The sequence below is a fragment of the Mixophyes fleayi genome, chromosome 4 (genome assembly GCF_038048845.1).
Source record: "Mixophyes fleayi isolate aMixFle1 chromosome 4, aMixFle1.hap1, whole genome shotgun sequence".
NCBI lineage: Eukaryota > Metazoa > Chordata > Amphibia > Anura > Limnodynastidae > Mixophyes > Mixophyes fleayi.
The window spans coordinates 311,441,876-311,447,875 of record NC_134405.1 but is presented as its reverse complement, the minus strand read 5'-3'; the positions used below and the strand labels follow the sequence as shown (position 1 = coordinate 311,447,875).

Genomic DNA, 6,000 nt, shown 5'->3' with positions numbered 1-6,000 from the left:
AACCAAAGTCCTACGAAGGGAGGACTCTTGTCAAATCGGTAATATTAGCCCCTCTTTAATGAAACCATGAGTCAGCAGCTGGCATCAGTTGTGGATTTTCTAAACATCCCCTCATATCCTGAGACCAGGCAAAAAATTAGAGAACAAAAAAAAAAGACAGGGAAAAATCAAGCAGAATTGAAAACAGACTCTCAGTCACCCTCACACAGAGAGAGAACAGGAGGAGGGGGGAGGCACAGAGTTTAAAAAAAAAAAACAGCAAGGAAAGAGGAGTTGGGGATTGAAGCGTAAGACAGTCTGGCTGAAAGGACACATCTTATAGCAACTGTCTTCGGAGTTTCTATTTGTTAAAAAGAGAGCATCCTTATTTTAAGAGACAATACATTTATTCACCAGGACATCCCTGTTCTTAAGTTCCTTAGCTTTAGAACAACACAATGGAAAAAGAAGTTTTGTAACGGTGTCAGAAGTTTATGGTGCTGATGTGGTATGCCGCTCAATCCATCCTCTAAGACGTTTTCTGTTAACGTTTTGGCAAAGTCCTCCTCATCTTTTTTTTTTTTTGCACTTCCTGGATCTCTCCCTATTAATCCAATGGAAAAGTTTGTGAAACATTCCAGCATTTGAAACATTTAGCTTCAAGACCTGAAAATAGAAAGTCAGACAAGACAGAAAAGCACAGGACCAAGCCACCCGGGGGTCTCCTCTTTAGAGATTTAAGAGAAGGGGAAAATACTAAGGTGAGTGGTATTATATGTATGTGTCTATGTCAAAAACTTTCTCCTTTGGCGAAGGACACAGAACTTGGCACTGTCTTGATTCTGTCAAAGTGAAAATGAAATGGAAAGTAAGCTGTAGCCTGGAAAACAATGCTGTAGTCATTTCTCGCAGTCTTACTGTATCACTGTTTATTTGTAAATCCCATAGGACTCAGGTGCATCAGCAAGAAAGATTTGGGAGCACAGCTAACAAAGCAGTTAAAATTCACTTAACACGACAAAACAATAGATTCCTGAGATTCTGGAGAAAGCAAGCAGGAATGGCCAGGCTCCAGATTAATGTCGCAGCTTGTTTGAAATGTAGTTTGTCTTTAAAGAAACATTGTTATATTTCACAACTTTTTTTTTTTGGCAATTCCTGCTGTGTTTGAAAGAATGTCTGAGGCAGAAAGTCGATTCTCTCTAGGGGCAGAAGGCAGTGCAATGTTTTTTTTGTACTCATTGACAGATGAGTCATTAGCAGCTCAGTATTAGGGAAACTTTTGCTTTTCTTGACTAACATGCACTATATTGATCAAACCTAGAGACTGATTGTTTGCTAGTCTGGTACTTTGTTAATATTAATAAAGTAAGATAATTAGCTGGTCAGTAACTGATATATAAATCAAGTCTACACATTACTATGGTTAGTTGTAATACTCTGACACCAATGCTTAGTGAATCTCAAAATCTCAGCCATTACTGTGTTTATGTCTGTGGGTCCTTTTTTTTATCAATAAAGCCCCAATTATCACTGTGATTAAAGAAAATCTGCTATTGGCCCAATAATAACAAAACATTATGGCCAGGGCAGTGGAGTATCGCTATAGCTCGGAATGGTTAGAGGTAACTTACCTCTTCGCTGAACCAGTCTTATCAGACGTGCGCACGTGCGAGCCAGCTTGCCGCATGCGCAGTGGAACTGTAAAGCCAGGTTAAAAGTAAATTAAAATTATTTTTTACAATTTAAAACATATTTAGAAATATTTACTCATTAAATAATGCCTTATTCAAATAATTACAAGTACCACAAATAAACTAGTTAAAGGCTTACTAGTGAATGTAGTGTCAACACTAATTCAAAAAAATATGTAACTTCTAGTACAATATGTGAAATACAATGATAGGTGCAGTTTTAAAACCACTGTCATTTATACCAACACTTCCAGATAGGGTAAAAAAAATTCACACCACCCACGGCACAAGTGAGATGCTCCATGCCGCCAATTTCCCAGGGCTCCATGGTTCATCTCACAGCCCCCCCCCCCGCCCCCCCAAAATCCAGACGCAAGAGTGCGTGAGAGAGAAGGCCAATTAGAAGCTGCAGTCATGAAAATTGCGGCTTCTGATTGGTCCTCCCATTCACACAGCTGGAAAAAGGCTCTTTCACCGTTTCGTCCTATTTAATAAATGGGTAAACACTGGAGAAATAAATGATTTCTTTGGCATTACCCTACCTTCAGCTGTTTAGCGCCAAACTTTTCGCTGCTAACACTCAACACCATCTCCGTATGGATATAATTACCATTTGCAATGGAATGCGATCCCACCAGAGGGGCTGGCTGAATGCTCCTCCCCTCCTTAAGCCAGAATTTACTTTTTTGCACATACGCAGCAAAACATTGGCACGTGCACCATATGTCCGCTATGTCAGTTCTATAGAGCCTGTCCCTTTCACAACGAAACAAGTTTCGCTGTAGAGACGGATTTCACTGGCGATCATCCGGCAGGTAAGTATTCTTCAATAGTGGCATTACAGCTTTCTGTATTGCTGCGATACAGATTGTTAAGTACAGCCGCACACTGCCCACAAAGGTTAAATAGACCTCTTAAAGTGGTGAACAGATTATGTTTGCTGACATACGTGGTAATGGAGCTTTAAGGAGCATACTGCTTATGGATAATTATACACATGTTCCCTATTGGATAGTATATTTTTATCTATTTTTTATTATTTTTCTTTTTTGAATTAAGTGGAACTAACAGTCAAAGGTCTGGGCTTCCAGTCCCGCTGCGCATGCATGAACTGTCTAGATAAGTCAAACGTGTACATATACCTTTACCCTTACCGCTGAGAGCCCCTATCGCTCAGCTTCCTCTGCCAGTTTTTAATTTTGAATTGCAGAAATAGGTTATTATTGCAGTGATAGAAAATCAGCCTTATAGCCGCATTTTAATAATACATCACTTAGTCTGGAGTTGAGTTTCATAACCATAGTTTACAGTTGTCAGTGTGTGGTGTATAGATCAGGGGGTAAATGTATCATACCCCGGTTTTGTCAACTCCCGCGAGTTGGGCGTCTTCGCAGCTTAAATTTAAAGCGGCGCTGCCTTGTAAAGGGAAGTTTCGTTTACAAGGCAGCACCGCTTTAAATTTAAGCTGCGAAGACGCCCAACTCGCGGGAGTTGACAAAACCGGGGTATGATACATTTACCCCCAGGTGTCTTGCTTTGTTGTCACAAGATTTATTGTGGGTGTCAACTTTGTCATCCATTATAATGAAAAGGGAACCATTTTTTGGATTCTTTAAGGGAGCAGACAGTTAAGCTGTGTACACACTACAGAAAATTACTGCAGATGCGATATCTGTAATGATTTTACCAAGTACACACCTGCACATTTACCATCACATCTGTAATCTTGATCTGTCATAACCATCTGCTAATAAGATCGTGACTCTGCACACTCCATAGAGACCTGCCTACACTGCTGGTCATGAGTACAAACACACTTCCTCATTTGCCTGACATTTTTGATACTGATTTTTAGACTGGTTATAAAACCAAATCAAATGATACAATGTGCTTTGGTACGGTGAAACATGTGGGAGTGTACACCAATGGGATATCGGATCTAGCAGTTGTTTAATGTGTAAATGGTAAGGAGGTGGTAGGACAGGCGAGCTTGAAAAGTTGAGTTTTGAGTGAGCGTTTGAAGGACTGAAGGTTGGGGGAGAGTCGAGTCAGACGGTGTAGGGAGTTCTAAAGATTAGGGGCAGCACGGCAGAAGTCTTGGAAGCGAGCATCAGAGGAGGTAATGAGAGGTGAATTGAGGTGGAGGTCAGAGGCGGAGCGGAGTGGCTGGGTAGGTATGTACCTCGAGACATGGTCAGAGATGTAATGGGGAGTAAGTGTTGGTAAGGGCTATGTAAGTGAAGGTAAGGAGTTTGAACTGAATTCTGAAATGGATAGGAAGCCAATGAAGGGATTTACACAGAGAAGAAGCGGAAGAGGTAAGGTGGGAGAGGAAGATGAGCCTAACCTCAGCTTTCTGTATGAATTGAAGGTCAGAAGTATGAGAGCGAGGAAGACCAGTGAGAAGGAGGTTGCAATAGTCGAGAAGAGAAATGATGAGTGAATAGACCAGGATTTTCGTTGTTTCCTGAGAGAGGAAAGGACGAATTTTCAAAATGCTATGGAGGAGGAAGTGGCATGATTTGGTGAGGGACTGGATATAAGGGCTAAGCTCTGGGCTGAGTCAAGGGTGACTCCAAGGCAGCGGGCTTGGGTGACAGAAGAAAGAGTGATGTTGTCAACCAAGAGGAAGATATTGGGAGGGATAGTAAGATTGGCAGGAGGAAAGATGATGATCTTGGATTTGGAGATGTTGAGTTTCAGGAAGCGCTGTGACATCCAGGTAGTTACAGCAGAGAGACAGCTAGATACCTTGGTTAGGACAGCGGGAGAGAGGTCAGGGGAGAAAAGATAGATTTGCCTGTCATCAGCATAGAGGTGGTATTGGAGACCAAATGATTGAATGAGTTTACCAAGAGAGGTGGTGTAGAGAGAGAAAAGAGCAGAGGGCCAAGGACAGAGCCTTGTGGGACTCCAATAGAAAGGGGAAAGGGGGGGGGAGCCAGAAACAGACACACTAAAAGAGTGGCCAGAGAGGTAGGAGGCAAACCAGGAGAGCGCTGTTTCACAAAGACTTGTGGAGTGAAGGGTGGTGAGAAGAAGAGAATGATCAATGGTGTCAAAAGCAGCAGAGAGGTCGAGGAGTACGACAAGGAAGAATTGACGATCGGCTGAGATTTGTTTTATGATTGTGAGCTTGTTACCCGAGCAACCGTCTGTTACACCTAGACGTGCAACATGTATTGTTTATTCAGATGTTTTTGTTCTCAGCGATGAGGACACCTGTACAAGCAACAAGTAGTGTAATCTATGCATACATTATCTCTATATAAACAGTTTAAGCAGCGTAGGGATTCATTCACATGTTTCAGTTTTTCATGTGAATTTTTGTACTCACGGACTAGAGAAAGTGTGGGACTAAACATGGACAGAAAGTAAAATAGCGCATTGCATGCTTAGTGGTTAGCACTTCTGCCTCACAGCACTGGGGCGATGAGTTCGATTCCCGATCATGGCCTTATCTGTGTGTAGTTTGTATGTTCTTCCCGTGTTTACGGTGGTTTTCTTTCTGGTGCTCCGGTTTCCCCCCACACTCAAAAAACATACTAATAGGTTAATTGGCTGCTATCAAATTGACCGTAGTCTCTCTCTCTCTCTCTCTGTATATGTTGGGGAATTTAGACTGTATATTCCAATGGGACAGGGAATGATGTGAGTGAGATCTCAGTACAGCGCTGCGGAATTTGTGCATCATCAATCTTCATCATTTACCATCAATAGACCATGAATCTTCTTCATAGACTTTCTCTAAAATATGTTTGCAATGGGGACCAGTAATCTATATTTCAACTCCATTTGCACTCTTTTCAACATAACAGATTAAGGTTCCAGTCACAGTCATACAGAGCGTAAAATTGTCTTCTACATTCTTCTCATGAGCTCACGTGGAACATAAATTAAAATTGAATGTTTATACAGTGCGGATTGCATGTGCCATTAGACCATTTAGCAAAATATGCTATGAAATACCAAAATTCATGACGATGTAGTTCCAATGCACTGCAAACTAGTGTCAGGATCGAGGCTGAAGGCACTGCTGCCTCATGCTTAAGTTATATATCACAGTTCCTAGGGAATACAAAGATTGAATATTGGCTAAGCCTCCACTGTCTGCAGATGACAGGTGCACTTTAAAGCAATTGGTGAACTATGCCATGGTTTTTCCGCTAAGTACCAACAAAGGTATAGTCATGTTTTCAGGCTCACCATTAAATTAAGTTCTTTTCATCATCATATCAAGTTGTAAATTTTCTATTCCACCTGTTGCTGCCTACTCAAGTGATACATTATTAAATTTCCACCAATGAGACGATCACTGATCCAGTGA

The 6,000-nt window shown here is 41.5% G+C and overlaps 1 protein-coding gene across 3 annotated transcripts in view; it reads left to right on the top strand.

Moving 5' to 3' along the window:
- The first annotated feature begins 203 nt into the window (after nt 1–203).
- PDGFRB (platelet derived growth factor receptor beta) overlaps nt 204–6,000 on the top strand; it is an 86,373-nt gene continuing 80,576 nt past the window's right edge. For all 3 annotated transcript variants that reach the window (XM_075210040.1, XM_075210042.1, XM_075210041.1), the window contains exon 1: nt 204–740. The gene's annotated coding sequence lies outside the window, so the exon portion shown is untranslated. The remainder of the gene's footprint in view (nt 741–6,000) is intronic.